At 28.3% G+C, this 19,003-nt stretch overlaps 1 protein-coding gene across 1 annotated transcript in view; it reads left to right on the top strand.

Annotated features, from left to right (window-relative positions):
• The first annotated feature begins 362 nt into the window (after nt 1–362).
• LOC119604625 (lateral signaling target protein 2 homolog) overlaps nt 363–19,003 on the top strand; it is a 31,467-nt gene continuing 12,826 nt past the window's right edge. Inside the window, exon 1 of the mRNA XM_037957362.1 lies at nt 363–390. The gene's annotated coding sequence lies outside the window, so the exon portion shown is untranslated. The remainder of the gene's footprint in view (nt 391–19,003) is intronic.

The following is a 19,003-nucleotide window of genomic DNA, read 5'->3' as shown; positions in this document are numbered from 1 at the left end:
TTAAAATCGGTATTTGTTCCGCTTCAATTAAAAGCTACAAATAACTTTTAAAATATCTCTAGTTTATGATTATTACTATTACCACAATCTTAATTGTGTTGTTAAAAAATATGATAATTTTTTGTTATTTTTTCCTAATAAAACTTCATTTTCATTTATACAAACATTTAATAAAAACAAACTTGTAATAACAGATAGACAAACGAATGGTCAAAGTAAGATATATATTATTATTTAAAAAATACTATTGTAATGATTTATTATTGTTTAACTCAACCATAGAAAATTATTTTAATTGATTGTTTTTTTTTTCTTTTGTTCTTTGCAGGCATATTAAAACATTAAACAGAAAAAAACTGTATATAACTTTATGGTCAATAAAAAATTAAGGTATGTTGTGAAAGGTTACGTGTTTAAGAATATGTATAAAATTAAGAAAAGATATTTTAAAAATATGTGGATTTAACACGAGTAAATTACTATAAGGTCTTGACTCTAGTATGTGTTTATAATATGAATTTTTATTAAATATTTTACATAATAATAGTTTTTTTAATAAAGGCAAATTAAGCGTATTAATCTTTAATGGGCTATTCTTTTAAATAATAGCTTTTAATAGAATTCTCAATGGCTATTTAAACAAAAAAAATAGATTTGTTTTATAACCCATTAACACCGCTACAAGTTTTGTAAGTATCTAGGTAAACCAATATTGTCTAACACATAGTCTATAGTCTAGACTATTGTATAGTCCAGCCAATAGTCTATTGTAAAACCTAGTTTATAATCTAGTCTCTAGTTTAGTATATAGTTTAGTGTATAGTCTAGTGTATAGTCTAGTTCATAGTCTAGACTAGTATATAAACTAGTCTATGGTCTAGAGTACAGTCCAGTCTATAGTATAATCTACAGTATAGTTTATAGTCTGTCTATAGTCCAGTCTATAGTTTATTATATAGTCTAGTCTGTAAGTTAGTCTATAGTCTAGTCTATAATATATTCTAGTTTATACTCCAGTCTAGTCTGTAATATATTCTAGTCTATGATCTAGTCTATAGACGAGTTTGCAGTCGTGTCTATAATCTAGTCTATAGTCTATTCTAAAGTCTAGTATATAGTCTAGTCTATCGTCTATTCTATAATCCATGTTATAGTTCAGTTCTAATTCGGTTCTAGTTTAGTTTTAGTTCAATTCTAGTTCAGTTCTAGTTTAGTTCTAGTCAGTCTAGTTCAGTTCTAGTTCAGTCTAGTTCAGTTCTAGTTCAGTTCTAGTTCAGTTCTAGTTCAGTTCTAGTTCAGTTCTAGTTCAGTTCTAGTTCAGTTCTAGTTCAGTTCTAGTTCAGTTCTAGTTCAGTTCTAGTTCAGTTCTAGTTCAGTTCTAGTTCAGTTCTAGTTCAGTTCTAGTTCAGTTCTAGTTCAGTTCTAGTTCAGTTCTAGTTCAGTTCTAGTTCAGTTCTAGTTCAGTTCTAGTTCAGTTCTAGTTCAGTTCTAGTTCAGTCTAGTTCAGTCTAGTCAGTTCTAGTTCAGTTAGTTCAGTTCTAGTTCAGTTCTAGTTCAGTTCTAGTTCAGTTCTAGTCAGTTCTAGTCAGTTCTAGTTCAGTTCTAGTCAGTTCTAGTTCAGTTCTAGTTCAGTTCTAGTTCAGTTCTAGTTCAGTTCTAGTTCAGTTCTAGTTCAGTTCTAGTTCAGTTCTAGTTCAGTTCTAGTTCTAGTTCAGTTCTAGTTCAGTTCTAGTTCAGTTCTAGTTCAGTTCTAGTTCAGTTCTAGTTCAGTTCTAGTTCAGTGCTAGTTCAGTTCTAGTTCAGTTTTAGTTCAGTTCTAGTTCAGTTCTAGTTCAGTTCTAGTTCAGTTCTAGTTCAGTTCTAGTTCAGTTCTAGTTCAGTTCTAGTTCAGTTCTAGTTCAGTTCTAGTTCAGTTCTAGTTCAGTTCTAGTTCAGTTCTAGTTCAGTTCTAGTTCAGTTCTAGTTCAGTTCTAGTTCAGTTCTAGTTCAGTTCTAGTTCAGTTCTAGTTCAGTTCTAGTTCAGTTCTAGTTCAGTTCTAGTTCAGTTCTAGTTCAGTTCAAGTTCAGTTCTAGTTCAGTTCTAGTTCAGTTCTAGTTCAGTTCTAGTTCCGTTCTAGTTCAGCTCTAGTTCAGTTCTAGTTCAGTTCAGTTCTAGTTCTGTTCTAGTTCAGTTCTAGTTCAGTTCTAGTTCAGTTCTAGTTCAGTTCTAGTTCAGTTCTAGTTCAGTTCTAGTTCAGTTCTAGTTCAGTTCTAGTTCAGTTCTAGTTCAGTTCTAGTTCAGTTCTAGTTCAGTTCTAGTTCAGTTCTAGTTCAGTTCTAGTCAGTTCTAGTTCAGTTCTAGTTCAGTTCTAGTTCAGTTCTAGTTCAGTTCTAGTTCAGTTCTAGTTCAGTTCTAGTTCAGTTCTAGTTCAGTTCTAGTTCAGTTCTAGTTCAGTTCTAGTTCAGTTCTAGTTCAGTTCTAGTTCAGTTCTAGTTCAGTTCTAGTTCAGTTCTAGTTCAGTTCTAGTTCAGTTCTAGTTCAGTTCTAGTTCAGTTCTAGTTCAGTTCTAGTTCAGTTCTAGTTCAGTTCTAGTTCAGTTCTAGTTCAGTTCTAGTTCAGTTCTAGTTCAGTTCTAGTTCAGTTCTAGTTCAGTTCTAGTTCAGTTCTAGTTCAGTTCTAGTTCAGTTCTAGTTCAGTTCTAGTTCAGTTCTAGTTCAGTTCTAGTTCAGTTCTAGTTCAGTTAGTTCAGTCTAGTTCAGTTCTAGTTCAGTTCTAGTTCAGTTCTAGTCATTCTAGTTCAGTTCTAGTTCAGTTCTAGTTCAGTTCTAGTTCAGTTCTAGTTCAGTTCGAGTTCAGTTATAGTTCTATTCTATTCTGTTATGTAATATAGTCACTTATCTGATTACTCAATTTGCTCTGTTGGTTGTGACACACTCTTCGGAATTCTGAAAATGACCGAATGTCTGAATGCTTTTATCCCCACTCTGAAATTATTAATAACAGAAATAATAACTGGGTATATGAAATAGTAATTTTGTATAAATTTCCCCCTCCAAACATTATGTAACTTTAATAACTCCTTGCTAACCTTGACGAATGTTTATTACCTCCTTATCCTTTACAAAATTACTAATATTATTAAGTTTATTAATTTTGTTTTGTCTGTGTCGCATCCGTTTTGATAGCTTTCCCTCTGCAAACTAATTAAATTACAAGGGAAATTGTTTAGTGAACATTTGCAAACAGCGCGAAACCAAAATTAAATTAAACACAAGAATTTTGAACAGTTTGTAATGTGAAGTTTGCCGCAGGAAGCATAGTGTTAGAAAAAAATTGGCAACATCTGTTGCAAACGAAAAAAAACAACCACTTATTGTTTTCCAGTTTTGACAACCATGATGTGCAATTTGACAGGCTTAGTTTTGAACAGTGGTAGTGGTGGTGGCGTTTAATTAATAAAGAATAGGCCTTAATTTAATAAAAGAATATTTGCTTTTAATGTTAAACTATTGTTTTGCATTGGATAGGGTATTCTTAACCTTTATCACTTGGAGAATTTTACACGGTTTGTTAACAAAATTGACAATGTAGAGAAATATTTTTGAAAGTTCTTGGGGAAAAGGTGTGATTCTTAGAAATTTGATGTGTAACTTTTAATATTTATTAGAAATCACTAAGATTAGTTATGAATCTTCTTCTCTGAGTCATAAAATTTTCCAAGTTTTTAACTTAGTGTGACCCTAAAGTAACTAATTGGTCAAGACTTGTAGTGTCAGCCTACAAAAAAACACATGTTATGTCTTTCTTTCCATTTGTTCGCAATTTTTACACGACTCAATGAAAGTGGGTTGATGTTTTTTTCATTTTGACAATTCAATGATTTCCAATGAGTTATATTCTGTCCATTGCGTCTCTATAATTTGTTAACTGAAATTAAAAACCTTTAACAGAAATTAAACAGAATTCACAATTTAAAACAATGTTGTTTGTTGGTTTTTAGTGAATGTGGGTTTTTTTTTTTGCTGTTAAACATATTTTTGTTGATAGTGACAGAAAACTCCTTAAAAACAAAAAGAAGAAAAATTTCAAAAAAAAAAAAAAAAAAAACACACACCCAGTTTTGTCGTTTATATATGTATTTCTGTTGTTTCTGTTTTTTTGCTTAAAATGTCTAATATTACACGGTGTCAACGCATGATTAATTGTTACAAAATCAAGTGACACTTTAACTACATTTAAAGCCATAAAAACAATTTTGTTGTTGTGTAAGTCCGTCCGTCCGTCCGTCCGTTCGTCTGTTAGACTCAAACAGTAAAACCAGCTTAAAAGCTTTATAACTTCAACCAACATTTGCCATCTATGGTTAAATAAATAAAGAAGGCAAAAATACCAAAAAAATATACAATATTCTTAAATAAACAAAAATTATGTGGAAAAAAAATTATGAATTTTAATGAATGAGTCTTAAATACAAACGTTTATTTAATAAAATTAATCGTTTTTACTGAGCTGAGAGGTTGTTGCAATAAAGATAATATTAACATTTATATCGAGAAAAACAATTTTACTAAATTATGCTTATTTATAGAAAAAACAAATGAAATATTTTGCAAGATTTAAATGTTAAATTTATTGTTTTTTTTAGTTTTTTTTTTTTACAAAAATTGCTAAAGTCTTTGTTAATTAAAAAATATATATAAAAGGACTAGTTACATAAATTTTGTATTTAATAAAAAAAAAATCAAATGTTTAAAATAAAATTTTAATTTAAAACTTCAATTAAAACATTAGCAATTAGTCAAACATAAAAATATAAACTTTAAAAAAGTTGTTTTTGTTAAGGTATTAAAAAACTTTATAAAAGCTTTTTTGAAAAATAAAATTTTGTAAAATTAGTTGGTACATGTTTTTTGTCACAAAGCTTTTTTCATTATAAATGCTTTTTGATTTTTTTTTGGTAAAAACGTTTTAAAAGCTTTTGTTAAGAAATATTTTTAAATTAAAATTTGTAAGTGTTTTTGAATAGATTTGGAGTGCTTTTGGAAAAGGATTTTTATTAAAACAAAAAATCGTTTGTCCTTTTTGGACAAAACTTTAGATACTTTTTAATAGCTTTTTAAACTTTGAAAGCTTTTTTACAGAAAGGTTTTTTAAGTGAAAAGCCAATGATTTTTAGAATGAAACTTATGGAAAGCTAATTATTTATGAGAAAAGGTTTTTTTTGGATAAAATTACTCTTATAAAATATAAATTGGTGAAAGCTTATAACGAGAATATTTTGTTATTGTTTTTTTATAAAAAAGCTTTTAAATGGATTGATGGTTTTTGTATATTCTTATGAATAAATTTTTAAAAAACTTTTTAGGGGACAGCTGTCAATAATTTAGAGAATGACGTTAATAGTTAAAAAAAAAAAACGCGTAAGGCGAAAAGCTTTTGAGGAATTATGCTCTTAAACTTTTTCTAAAAAATAACTACTAAAAGCTTTTTAATGAGATAGTTTATGATCCAGCTTACAAAAGTTTTAAAGAAAATCTTCTAAAAGAAAAAAAAAAAACTTTAAAAGCTTTATAAAAAAAAACTTCTAAATGCTTTAAAGAAAAATATTAAAATGAAAACAGCTTCTAAGATTCTCTTAAGAAAATGCTTCCTAAAAATTTAAAAAAAGCTCCAAACTGCTTTTTTAAAAAAAAATTTGCAAAAATCTTTTTACGAAAAAAGATTTCTAAAATCTTAAGAAAAAAAGCTTCTAAAGGTATTTAAAAAAGTTTCTAAAAGCTTAGGAATAATATGTCAAAATACACGCTTTTAAGATTAAAGCTCTAAAAAGATTTTTTAAACAAAAGTACAAAAAAACTTTTTACGAAAAGAACTACCAAGAGCTTTTGTAGATAAAAGCTTTTTTTATAAAAAATCGTTTAAATAAAAAGGTTCGAAAAATAGTTTAAGAAAAAATCTTTAAAATTCTTATTAAAAAAAAGCTCTTAGAAAAATACCTTAAAAGCTTTTTATAAAATATGTTTTTGAAAGTCTTTTAAGAAAACAACATTTTATACAACATTTTAAAACTGAATTTGTGTAGATATAGATTTTTTATGTAAAATATAATATTTTAAAGGTTTAAATAAAAAGCTTTTGAAAGTTATTGACTTAAAACAAGTTTTTCTTCTGTTAAGTAGTGATCCTCTATATTCGTATTAAACCATTTCAATAACACTGCTCAATACTATGTAACTAAACAAACAAACTCTATTTTACTCTTTACGCAATCTGAATTATTAGGTCTGTAAGTTTTTGCCTCATAGACCTAGTAAGTGTGTTTATGTGTGTGTGTGTATATTGATTTTTATCTTTCACTATTTAATTGTAAAACGATCTATAATTGTCTTGGCTTCAGACAGATAATGATCAATCATCATGTTGACTGCTATGAAACAAAAAAAATATAAAAACAATATAATGAATGGGGCATCAACTACCGCCACAGCCAGTAGCAGGCTTCATAAATTTAAACATGTGCTGCTGTTCGTTCGTATTTCTAAGTACATACATACATATTTATGTATAAAATGCAAGTAGCAGGCAGTATTTATGGTTTGAATTGTATTCTACGGAACAGTGAATAAATATAAAGAAATTGGCAAAAATTATGGTTTTTACATTAAAAAAGAAATACAAACAACATTTCATTATTTAATAGACGAAAACATGTTTTTTTCTTACGTTTTGTTTTTGTAAAGTAAATCAATAAACGATTTGTCATTATCAAATTGGGTTTTTAATTACGCATGAGTTATTAAATGAATAAATATATTTTCTTAAGATTTTTATATATTCATATATAAATAATTTATAGGTTTTTTGTAGGCCTTTTATAGACAGTTATAAAAATGAATTAATGTTAAATACTGCATATGTTTTGTTTAAATTTTCATGATCAGTTAAAGAATAATGCATAAGTTGTAAAAAAAATTTGTATAAATTTATAATGAATCTAAAGTACTTTCAATACATTTATTAATATCAGTTTAAAAGAGAATTGTTTTATTCATTGAAATAAAGGTGCGAACAAGTTTGATCAATTTGAATCTGGACTAAACAGATTCATACTATTCTACCTATCTAGGTTTTTAAAAGTTATTAATTATTTAGCTGGACTTTTATAAGATTAAAAAAAAGCTTTTAGTTTTAAATCTGTTGCACAAACTCCAGCTGTTAGCAGCACAAACCATTCCTTTGTTGTCTTTTTTCATAAAAAAAACTTTTAAAAGAAGTCTTCGTCAAACCACTCATATACTTGTTAATATTCTCATCATAAACTTTAAAGTATTTTATATTTCTTCCCTCCTTTTCTTGATTAAACTTTATGATTAATCTTGACAATCTTTGTTAATTCAATATGCAAAATAAAGTTTTTTTATAAATAAATATCCACTTTAAGAGCGAGAAAAATTCACAGTGTTTAAAAGCTTTTTTTTTAAATAATATGAAACCACCCAGGAATGTGATGTGGTAATTGTCAAGCGTTTATGTTGGCCCAGACATCTGATAAATCTTTGACAATTCATACTCTTTTAGAATTTAATAATGTCACGTAAACATACGATTATTTATCTCTTGGACAGGCCACCCACTAAGTGGAAAAAAAAGAGTTTCTTTTTTTCACAGTTTAACTTACAAAACAGGGTACACTTATTTTTGCATTGAAAAAAGTGTGAAAACAAAGGAGATTCTTTAAGGAACATATATTTTTCTTTAGATGAAAGAATAGCTAAAAGAGATCTAGAAGAAAAAACATAACAATGTTTTTAGCACAAAAAACCTTTTTACTTTGGGCAAAGCTTTTTTTCATTGAAAATAAGTCTTTTTGATGAAATTTTTTTAAATCGAAAACATTTCATAGAGACACTGTTTTCATTGAAAAAAGTCCTTTCATGAAAACAGCTTTTTCCATCAACAAGAGTTTCACAGAATAACAGAAATTTTATAAAACAATACAAAAACGTTTCCTTATGAAGGAAAGCTTTTTAGTAGAAAGCATTTTTTCGCTCAAAAACAAGTTTTTCTATAGAAAAAGCTTTTCTTTGATAAAAACAAATTCTATAAAAAAGCTTTTATTTCATCAAAACAAACATTTTTCAATGAAAAATATTGGAAAAAGCTTTTTTTTTTCAAAAAAACTTTTTTTTTAGCTTTTTTCAAAAAAAGTTTTTTATGGAAAAAGCTTTTCTTTAATAAAAAATTCTATTAAAAAGCTTTAATTTCATCAAAATAAGCTTTTCTTCAAAGAAAAAACTTCTATGAAAAAAGCTTTTTTTCACTTAGAAAAGCTTTTCTGTAAAGAAATAAGCTTTTCCCACAGAAACCCAATTTTTCTGTCCCAAACAGTTTTATTAGCACATCTTTTTAAAAATAAAATTTAAATTTTATCAAAACAAAATTTAACCACGAAAAAAAAGCTTTTTTCAAAGAAAAAAGTAGTTTTTAATGTTAGTTGTTTCTTTTTCCAAAAATATTTGTTTACGAAAATAGCTTTTGTTATAAAAACTGTTACATAAAACTATTTATTAAAAAGCTCTTTATATAAAAAAGCTTGATTCATGAAGAACATTTTTATTTAGTTGTTTTTATCGAAAGAAAATGTTTCCCAGGAAAAGGATTTTCTATGAAAAGTACATTTAAGATTTTTACCATATTTTTTTTTATAAAAAAAGGCATTGTTCACCAAAATATTTTTTAAGAAAAAGTTTTTTTTAACAAAATAATTTTTTTATAAAAAAGCTTTTTGAACAAAATTCGTTTCTTTTTATAAAAAAACATGAATTTTTTTACCAAATAAATTGAAAAAATGAAAAAGCTTTTTATGTGAAAATAAAAACATTAATTTTTTACCTTAAATAAGTTTCTGTTAAAAAAGCTTTTTTATTAAAAAAATTATTTTGCTATGAAAAAGCTTTTTAATTAACAAAATAATTTTTCTATAAAAAGCTTTTTACAAAAAAAAAAAAAAAAAAAAAACTAAAAAAGCTCTTTTCACTAAAATAGTTTTTATAAAAATTAAGCTTTATTTTCTCTAAAATATATATTCTATGAAAAAGGCTTTTCGCATCATAATAATTTTTCCATAAAAGCTTTGAAAAACGCTTTTATTAATAAATAATTTTTCTATGAATAAAAGCTTTTTTCAGAAAATTTATTTTTATACAAAGATTTTTTTTGCCAAAACAATTTTTCTGTAAACAAACCTTTTTTTACCAAAATAAAAATTTTCTATGAAAAACCTTTTCACACCAAACAAAAATCCATATAGAAAAGTTCAAATCGAATTTTCTAAAAAAAAAGCTTTTTTTATTAATAAAATATTTTTTCTATGAAAAAGCTTTTAACGCCGAAAAGATTTCCATAGAAAAGATCTTTATTTATATGGATTTTTTTTTTACCAAATAATTTTTATATGAAAAAAGCTTTTCGCATCGAAATAAAAGCATTAGTTTTTTAAAAAAACTAATTAAAAAAAATTTTCTATAAAATGTTTTTTTCTATGAAAAAGCTTTTCACACAAAAAAAAAATTCCACAAAAAAGCTTTTGTTACTGAAATAATTTTTATAAAAAATTAAGCTTTTTTCATTAAAATATATATTCTAATAGAAAAAGCTTTTGCACCAAAATAATTTTTCTATAAAAGCTATGAGAACGCTTTTTTCTATAAATAATTTTTCTACGAAGAAAAATTTTATATAGAAAACATTTATAAAAAAAAGCTTTTTTTACCAAAATAATTTTTCTATAAAAGCTGTGAAAACACTTCTCTTCATTATAATTTTTTGTAGAAAAAACTTTTTTAGCGATAATAATATTTCTATGAATAAAGCTTTTTCACTAAAAATACATTTTTCTAAGAATAAAGCTTTATATCGCCGAATAAAAGTTAGCTTTTTATAGAAAATAAAAAGACTTTTCCATCGAAAAAAAAAATTAACAAAAAAAGCTTCATGATTACAACTAATACCAATCCATACCTTCATAACACTAGTCATGATACTAATCTACCTTGACTGAAGTTAGTACGATTATGTCTGTTGGTTCGTACCTTCGAACATATTATAGGCTTTTAATTTTCCTTTAAAGCTTAACCTTTAAACGTTAAAATTATTTCTATATCAATAGCTATAAAAGCTACTTTAAAATCCCAAACAAATCCTTGTAAAAAAATCCCAATTTTTGTCACACATTTCAAAAAATAGGATTTTAATTTGTTAAACATTTTGTCTACTAAAAGCTCCCACTTAAACCTTTTGTTAATCTCAATCATTTACAGTCAGTTACTCTATTGTGGAGATTAGAGACAGACAGACAGACAACAATTTAGCAGAGTTAAAAGCTTTCCATTTTATTTAGCAAAAAAACATATATACTTAAAATTCATCATGCATTCACTGATTTTGGTGTAGTAGTAGTAAAATAGTAGCACATTTACTTTAATATACAATTGATGTTTTGACAATTTATATTAATTATGGAATACACCAAAGAGCATTCAACAGAAGCTGTGGCAGGCAGCAGCAGCAGGCGCAGCATCACTTGAAAATAACAACAGAAAAACAATATTACCACAAAAACATTTGTGGTAGTCACTGGGACTATAAACACAGTTTGTTTCGTTTCGTGTTTTTTTCTATAAGTATTTATTTGTTTTTGTTATTTTTTGGTTTCGAATAGCAGCAACAAAAACAAAAAAAAAACTTGACTAAAAATTCATTAGGTATCCAACACGCGCCACATTACAACTGCCTGCTTGCCTCCAACGCGGCAGCAATACATTTTTTACCCTAGACACACAATATCACTCAGTCACTCATTCATGGCCAGACTGAGTCTCAAGTCAAACTGAACCAAACAAAAAAACCCACAAATATTTACACACAGTGTTTTTTTTTTTTTTTGTTTTTGTTGTGGTTACAGAACCAACATATTGCCATAGCTCCTCCATACATATCACTCCTATTTAGAGATCTATTCCCTGTACGGTAACTTTTTTTCTTGTTGTTGTCAGAAACAAACTTTCTATGATGGAGATGTATGTTTGTTTAGCAGTATGGAAGACATCATCCGCAGCAGCAGCTTCATTATCCATGTGATACTACTTTTTTTGCTATTTGTTTGTATATTGCAGGTCTGCTTTTTTTCTTCAACAAAGACAAAGTTCAGTTACCACCAGATCTACTATAGCAGTTTATGCGCCTCACGTTTTCTCATTTACAAAATGACTAAATATCATTTACTCGTAATGTAAACTCGTATATTAAATATTCATCTTGTGCAAAAATATCTGGTTAAAACTTCCATATACACATACATACAAATAAACAACAACGAATAATAAAAATATATAAATTTAAAGGTAGGGTTAAAATATCTAGTCACTTACTCATTCACTTGCCTACCAAAATTCTCTCACTCGCCACCTCGGCAACCAACACCCAAGTGATCAGGAAAACAAGTGTAAAAAAGCTTTTTATTTTATGTTTTCTTTACTTTTCAACTGTTTTTTTACATACTTATATTTTGGTGGTATAAAAATAATAAATTTTGCAAAAAATAAAAATGGGGAAAAATCATTGAATGAATAAATTAACAGGTAACTGATAAGCCAGTTCTAAAGTGGCCATAACAAAGTATTTTAATTAAAAAATTTTGTAGTTATTTGCCGGGGGAAATGAAAAATATATTATAATAAACTTTTGCTGGGGCGAAAATGGGGAAACAAGTAGGGAAGAAGAGCAAATTAATTTAAAATATTTAAATTAAAAAATACATTAATTAATATGGGAATTGATAACCTTAGCATCTCGCAAGAGAGTTGAGGAAACTTAACGCACTTTAAGCATTCAACGACTCAAGGCATCCTCAGCCTCTTTTGCTTGTAACTTAAAAAAAATAGATTTTGAAGAAATTTGCACCAAAGTTAGTACTATTGGAAAGTCGGCCAGACACAAATTTTCAACTCTATTGGACAAGAACTGTCGGACTTAGAGGGGCCAAAGGGTTTTATTGAAATGAGTGTAACTTTCCACCTATTGGTCCTAGCAAAAAATGTCTAAAGAAGTTCAGATACCCATTTTTAGACTATTTCTAAGATTTGTTTTATTTTTTTTTAATTTATTTTTAGTTAGTTTGTTAGTTAGTGTGTTAGTTAGTTAGTTAGTTAGTTAGTTAGTAGTTAGTTAGTTAGTTAGTAGTTAGTTAGTTAGTTAGTTAGTTAGTTAGTTAGTTAGTTAGTTAGTAGTTAGTTAGTTAGTTAGTTAGTTAGTTAGTTAGTTAGTTAGTTAGTTAGTTAGTAGTAGTTAGTTAGTTAGTAGTTAGTTAGTTAGTTAGTTAGTTAGTTAGTAGTTAGTTAGTTAGTTAGTTAGTTAGTTAGTTAGTTAGTTAGTTAGTAGTTAGTTAGTTAGTTAGTTAGTTAGTTAGTTAGTAGTTAGTTAGTTAGTTAGTTAGTTAGTTAGTTAGTTAGTTAGTTAGTTAGTTAGTTAGTTAGTTAGTTAGTTAGTTAGTTAGTTAGTTAGTTAGTTAGTTAGTTAGTAGTTAGTTAGTTAGTTAGTTAGTTAGTAGTTAGTTAGTTAGTTAGTTAGTTAGTTAGTTAGTTAGTTAGTTAGTTAGTTAGTTAGTTAGTTAGTTAGTTAGTTAGTTAGTTAGTTAGTTAGTTAGTTAGTTAGTTAGTTAGTTAGTTAGTTAGTTAGTTAGTTCGTTGTTAGTTGTTTTCGTTAGTAGTTATTTCGTTGTTTGTTAGTTTCTTCGTTAGTTGTAGTTCGGTTAGTTTGTGTAGTTTTATTTCGTTTAGTGTAGTTATTTTTAGTTCGTTAGTTAGGTCCCTACCGACCATACCCTAGCCCCTTATCGGTACTGTTTTTATTCTCCTTTATTAGGGTCTAACACTACTACTCCATGAACGAACCTATGGAGGCATCCTGAACCGATCTTTTGATTTTTGAATTCTCAATAGATTCCCTCGGGTAATTTTTGGATTCCCTAGTCTCTGTAACAAACGATCGGTTACCTATAACATATTTTGATTATTTGACTAGTACCACATACTGAGCTCTTAGGAAAAGTTTTGTATAGATTATTTTTTGATCAATAATTTTTTGGAGTAGTATTTTTAATTTCCAGAGTCCGATTTTTTTTAATTTTTCCTAAAAGCAAATAACAGATATTTAGCAATCTAACAAAGAACACTGTAGCCTCCGGCAGGTTAGTGGTTAGTGTTCTAGTCTGGTAGACCGGAGGTGGTGAGTTCGATTCCCACCTGAGGCACTGGTTAAGGAGCACACAACAGGCCCGATAGAGTCCTAGGTGTATTTCTCCGGATTTATGTATATACATATATCCTCCGTAAGAACTAACTACTAAGAACACTAGTGGTCGGTTATAGTTTGTTTTACGGACTAAAATCGTTTTAAATTGAAGGACAAGACTTGCAGCCCAGTTTACATGTATAGTCAGAAAAGAAGCGTTCTATTAAAGTTTGATGTTGTACTATCGATCATGAAAGACTATTACTAATGGATTGACAAATTCTAATGCGCAAGGAAGGGAACTAATACAGATCCGTTACGTGTTTCTTAATATTTATATGTAGGTCATAAATATGATTATTTTTCATTTTTGCTGGTCACCCCTTTTTTCTGACGCTTGTCATAATTTTAGCAAACATTTTTTTGTGCATTAGGGAAATTTTTAACATTTGCTAAACTTTTTGTGTTTAAACTAATGTTTAAAACGTGCACAAATTATTAACTAAATACACAACACAAACCGATATTAAATACATACATATATCGACAACAAAATGTGGTAGTTGGTTTATATTTATTGTTGTGTATTTAATACCGAGTGTATTTCATACAGCCGATGGAAAAACTAGCATTAATCATAATTTAAAACATTTAATATTTTTGAGGTGGAAAAATTGCAAAATAAGCTGAAAATTGCAACAATGTGAGCAGGTAAAAACGATGACAGCTAAAACGAATTTAAATTAAACTATGGGAAATAGGAAACTTCGAATAATATTCAATGCATGAAAAGTAAAGCTAAAGCATTGGTAGTTAGTTTGGACGTATGTTAGATTAGGTCCGAAGAAATACACCTCTTCTATAGCAGAGTTTATGGTGGGAATCGAACCCAAAACTTCCGGCAGACATTTTATTCATATCGAAATTTAAACCTTTAAAAATATGTATGTATGTATGTATGTATGTATGTATGTATGTATGTATGTATGTATGTATGTATGTATGTATGTATGTATGTATGTATGTATGTATGTATGTATGTATGTATGTATGTATGTATGTATGTATGTATGTATGTATGTATGTATGTATGTATGTATGTATGTATGTATGTATGTATGTATGTATGTATGTATGTATGTATGTATGTATGTATGTATGTATGTATGTATGTATGTATGTATGTATGTATGTATGTATGTATGTATGTATGTATGTATGTATGTATGTATGTATGTATGTATGTATGTATGTATGTATGTATGTATGTATGTATGTATGTATGTATGTATGTATGTATGTATGTATGTATGATTTTGCTTTTTCCAAACTCTGAATGTAATATTTTCTATCTCTTTGTCATTGAACAGGATATTAACGCAAAACGCCAGGATCTAAAGTGTAGTTAAGGTACAAAAGAAAACGCGAAATAAATTTGATCTTTATAGGCATTTGATATTTATGGTCTTGAAAATTACTGACTATAAAGCAACCACACGCGACATTAAAGTCGGCCTAAGTAAATAAACTGGCAAGAATACGAACACTCACATACATACAAAACAAATACTAAGGTTACCCGGCAGTTCGGGGTGATGGTGCTGAAGTGATGATTTGGTTATAGTATCAGGACTATAATTGTTCCTCTGGACAGTTAACGAGGGGAAAAAAACTTTTTCTTTAAAAAACCTTTTTCTTAAAAAAAAGCTTTTTCTAAGAAAACATAACTTTTTTTTCGAAAAAAAGCTTTTTAAAAAAAAAAACATTTTTTCTGTAAAAAAGCATTTTCTACAAAAAGCTTTATCTAAAAAGCTTTTTTGAAAAAGCTTTTTCTAAAAAAGCTTTTTTTAAAAAAGCTTAAAAAAAGGCTTTTTCTCTAAAAAAACAAACTTTCATGAAAAACTCTTTATATAAAAAACAATAAAAAAATAATTTTCTGTGAAAAAAAGCTCATTTTATGAAATAACAATTCTTCTCTGAACAAAGCTTTTTCAAGGGTATAAAACCTTTTATATGAAAAAGCTTTTTCTTCAGTTTGCTTCTATGAAAAAAAATTAAAATTTGAATAACTTAAACAGTCAAATGTGTCTCTGTTTGCATTACTTAGAGACACTAAAGTAACCATTGGAAAAAGCTTTTTCTAAAAAAGCTTTTTTAAAAAAGCTTAAAAAAAGGCTTTTTCTCTAAAAAAAACAAACTTTCATGAAAAACTCTTTATATAAAAAACAATAAAAAGTAATTTTCTGTGAAAAAAAGCTCATTTTATGAAATAACAATTCTTCTCTGAACAAAGCTTTTTCAAGGGTATAAAACCTTTTATATGAAAAAGCTTTTTGCTTCTATGAAAAAAATTAAAATTTGAATATCTTAAACAGTCAAATGTGTCTCTGTTTGCATTACTTAGAGACACTAAAGTAACCATTGACTTCCTCTCAGTATTACCAAGAGTAATACCTACCAAAGACCCAAATAGTTAAATATTTTTGGAAAAATTATATGCAAGCATTGACTCTTGTGTACAGCTGGATGTTTGCAAATCTACTGACCAAGAGAATGAGAGAGCGAGCGAGCAAGTGAGTGTGTTTATTGTGGCATTGGCGGTGGTTGTGGCAGCGGCACCTGTGCGTGTGTGTGGTCTTTTTGTGGTCATAGAGAAGGAAAACAAAACGTATAAAAATAAAAATTGCCACAGGCTTGCAAATATACCAGCATACCAGACAATACTGCAAAGAAACATACACTTACCAATTTTTAGACAGATGAGGATTAAAGGAGTGAATTCTAGGATTTTAGAAACTTGGTCAATTACTTACGAACATTATCCGGATAATTCAATATATAAAAGCTTCCAGAAACTAAGGTTTATAAATAAATGGTCCTTCGAACCGTAAAAAGAGTTGTAACAAGGAGTAGAGAGTTCTTCGAATACACATACAAAATTTAAAATTTACCCTCCAACCCAAAAGAAAGTTTCATACAGACTTTCGAGGAAACTAAAAATGGTCCCTCGAACCTCACATAAAGTTGTGATATTAATAATTTAACAAGAAATAAAGATTATTTCCTTTAAACACCTGCCTAAAGCAAAGTTGAATGTACGTGTGTACGTTTGTAAATAGTTATATAGCGAAGTTTTGTGGGCAAACTGAAACTAGTATTTGTGTATAAATACTATAACTACTATATATTCAAAACTCTCTAAAGGCCATAAGGAAGGTATTTTATATTCACGCGGTCGTTTTATATTCATTTGTAGGCTTCACAGTTAGGTTTTTAGATTGTGATGGTGGTTCGTTGGCTGGTAGGTCGATTGTCATTTGGCAAATTGAGTTTGTTACAACAACACTTTGCCTTTTGCCACAAAAAGCTATAACAATAAAACAGCAAAAACAACAACAACAATATCTATTTAAACATAGGGCCAATAATAGTCCATAGTTATACATGATGATGACGATGATGCCAATGAATTCAGTTGTAGAGACCCTTCTACTATTAAACTAGGAAGGTGGAAAATACGAGAAAAAAAAAAAAACAGCGTACATTTAATCGTGGCCAACTTGCGTGTCAATGTATTAGTGATAATTTAGCCATAAACTAACAGTCTTAACGTAATTGTGACAATTTTATGGGGGATTAAGCTTTAATTACAAACAATAGATTTTCGAAAAAAGGGGATTATATGACATTATAAATATGTTAAAAAATATGTATATAGATGATGGTATCTAATAATAAATTAATATGAATGTTACAAATATGTTGAAAGGAATGTTTAAAGCTCAATTAATAAATGTTTATTGGTTCATGTAGAGATAAAAGCGAAATATTTTATGCATAATAACGTGATTTATGTTGAAGTGGGGTAAATAAAGGGTTAAAACCCTTCACGGTCTTATTTATAACACAAAAGGGCGACTAAATTTTTTGAAATTTGTCATGAGGAAAGATAACATCTTGTTATTTAAGGCCCCTAGTATTTCAATTGTTCATTCTGTTTCCAATTTTCTCAAACTTTCTTTACGTTTCACTAAAGGTTAGAGTAGGCTACGGAATGTACAAAAAAGCCATGTGCAGTAAAGCTGTTTATATTCTGCAAAGTGTCTGGGTTCTAATTCGAATCTTCACATAGAATCTTTAGAAATGATCACCATCATTATGAAAACTATCATAAATTTCATTCGTAAAGCTTTGCTGAACAAATCAATTGCCATCCACAGAGATATTGCGATCATTTTGCGATGATCGCTATAGCGTCTTCTACTCGTCCCCTCGATTAACTCGTTATAGATTTTATAGTGATCTGGACCAAAATCGTTATTAAGTACATCAATTGAATAGATTCTTGAGACGAATATTGTCAGAAACATTTGTTAATTACAAAATTTGATACGATCATCAACACAAAGATCATGCGATCCATTCAAAAGATAGAAGCAAAATTTCCGAAGAAAGCGAAGAAAGAAAGAAATAAAATGAAGGAAGGATCGCAAATATCACAAGATCTATTTCTTATATATTACAAAAGATCTTTCAAAAGAAGATTTTTGTGAATAATTGAACGTTGCATACGTACCATCCAGTAATCATGGTACGAGAGAGTGGTGATCGATGATCTAAAGTGTTCAACTCAATCTAGATTCTAGAAATATAGACATTCTGTTAGGATTATCTTTAATGACTAATACAATTAAAAAACATTATAACGAAGGTGAGAGAACCATGACCTTGTATTCTTATGCTGAGATCAACTTTATGCAACCTGAGATCGTTTAAATTCATGCTAAACGACCTTCCACATTTTAGTGATCGTGTTATGAACAATTTCTTTGATACAAATTCGACCCCTCGGAAAAGCAATATATCTTGGAGATTTGTCAAGATCGTTATTATATATGTTCAAAAATTAAAAATTATCCGATAACAGATCATTAAGTAATCGATCTTTTAAAGTATATTTTCAGTTCGTGATTTGAATCATTCATGAAAAGCTGAAATTGTTAGTTATAAAACTAATAGCGATCGCGATCATTAAGACGAATATCATCAGATTTATTACCTATGTATATAGTACCAGAGATCTTTCAAAAGTTTCAGTTTCATAAAGACCATCAAATAATCGATCGTTTACTCTTTCCAATACACATTTATATAGTAGTACCAACAATAATTTAAAAAGTTTCAGAAAATAGCTTTGCTCAAGTCAAACAAAATTCAGTCAAAATGAATGTGAATAAACTTTGTGAGACTAATGAACTCCATGCTCGTATGGCATTCACAAGAGAGAGGAGATCGATGATCTTAAGTGTTCGATTAAATCTAGAAGGAGAGAGATCTATGATCTTATGTTCTTATGCTGAGAGTAACATTATGTAACATCCTCGTATGGCATTCACAAGAGAGAGGAAATTGATGATCTTGAGTGTTGAACTTAATCTAGAAGGAGATAGATCTATGATCTTATATTCTTATGCTGAGAGTAACTTATGTAACCAGAGATTGTTTAAATACATGTTAAACGATCTTCCACATTTCAGAGATCGTATGATAAAAATTGACCCCTCGGAGTAGCACTCTTAAGATCTTGTTAAGATCGTTATTATGTGACTATAGACTAGACTATAGACTGGACTATAAACTAGACTATAGACTAGACTAGACTAGACTATAGACTAGACTATAGACTAGACTATAGACTAGACTATAGACTAGACTATAGACTAGACGGTAGAC

The sequence above is a fragment of the Lucilia sericata genome, unplaced genomic scaffold, assembly GCF_015586225.1.
Source record: "Lucilia sericata isolate MDLA Ls3-8-SP2 unplaced genomic scaffold, ASM1558622v1 Contig000410F_arrow, whole genome shotgun sequence".
NCBI lineage: Eukaryota > Metazoa > Arthropoda > Insecta > Diptera > Calliphoridae > Lucilia > Lucilia sericata.
Note: the sequence above shows the minus strand (reverse complement) of the source record. Positions and strands in the feature narration are given on the sequence as shown.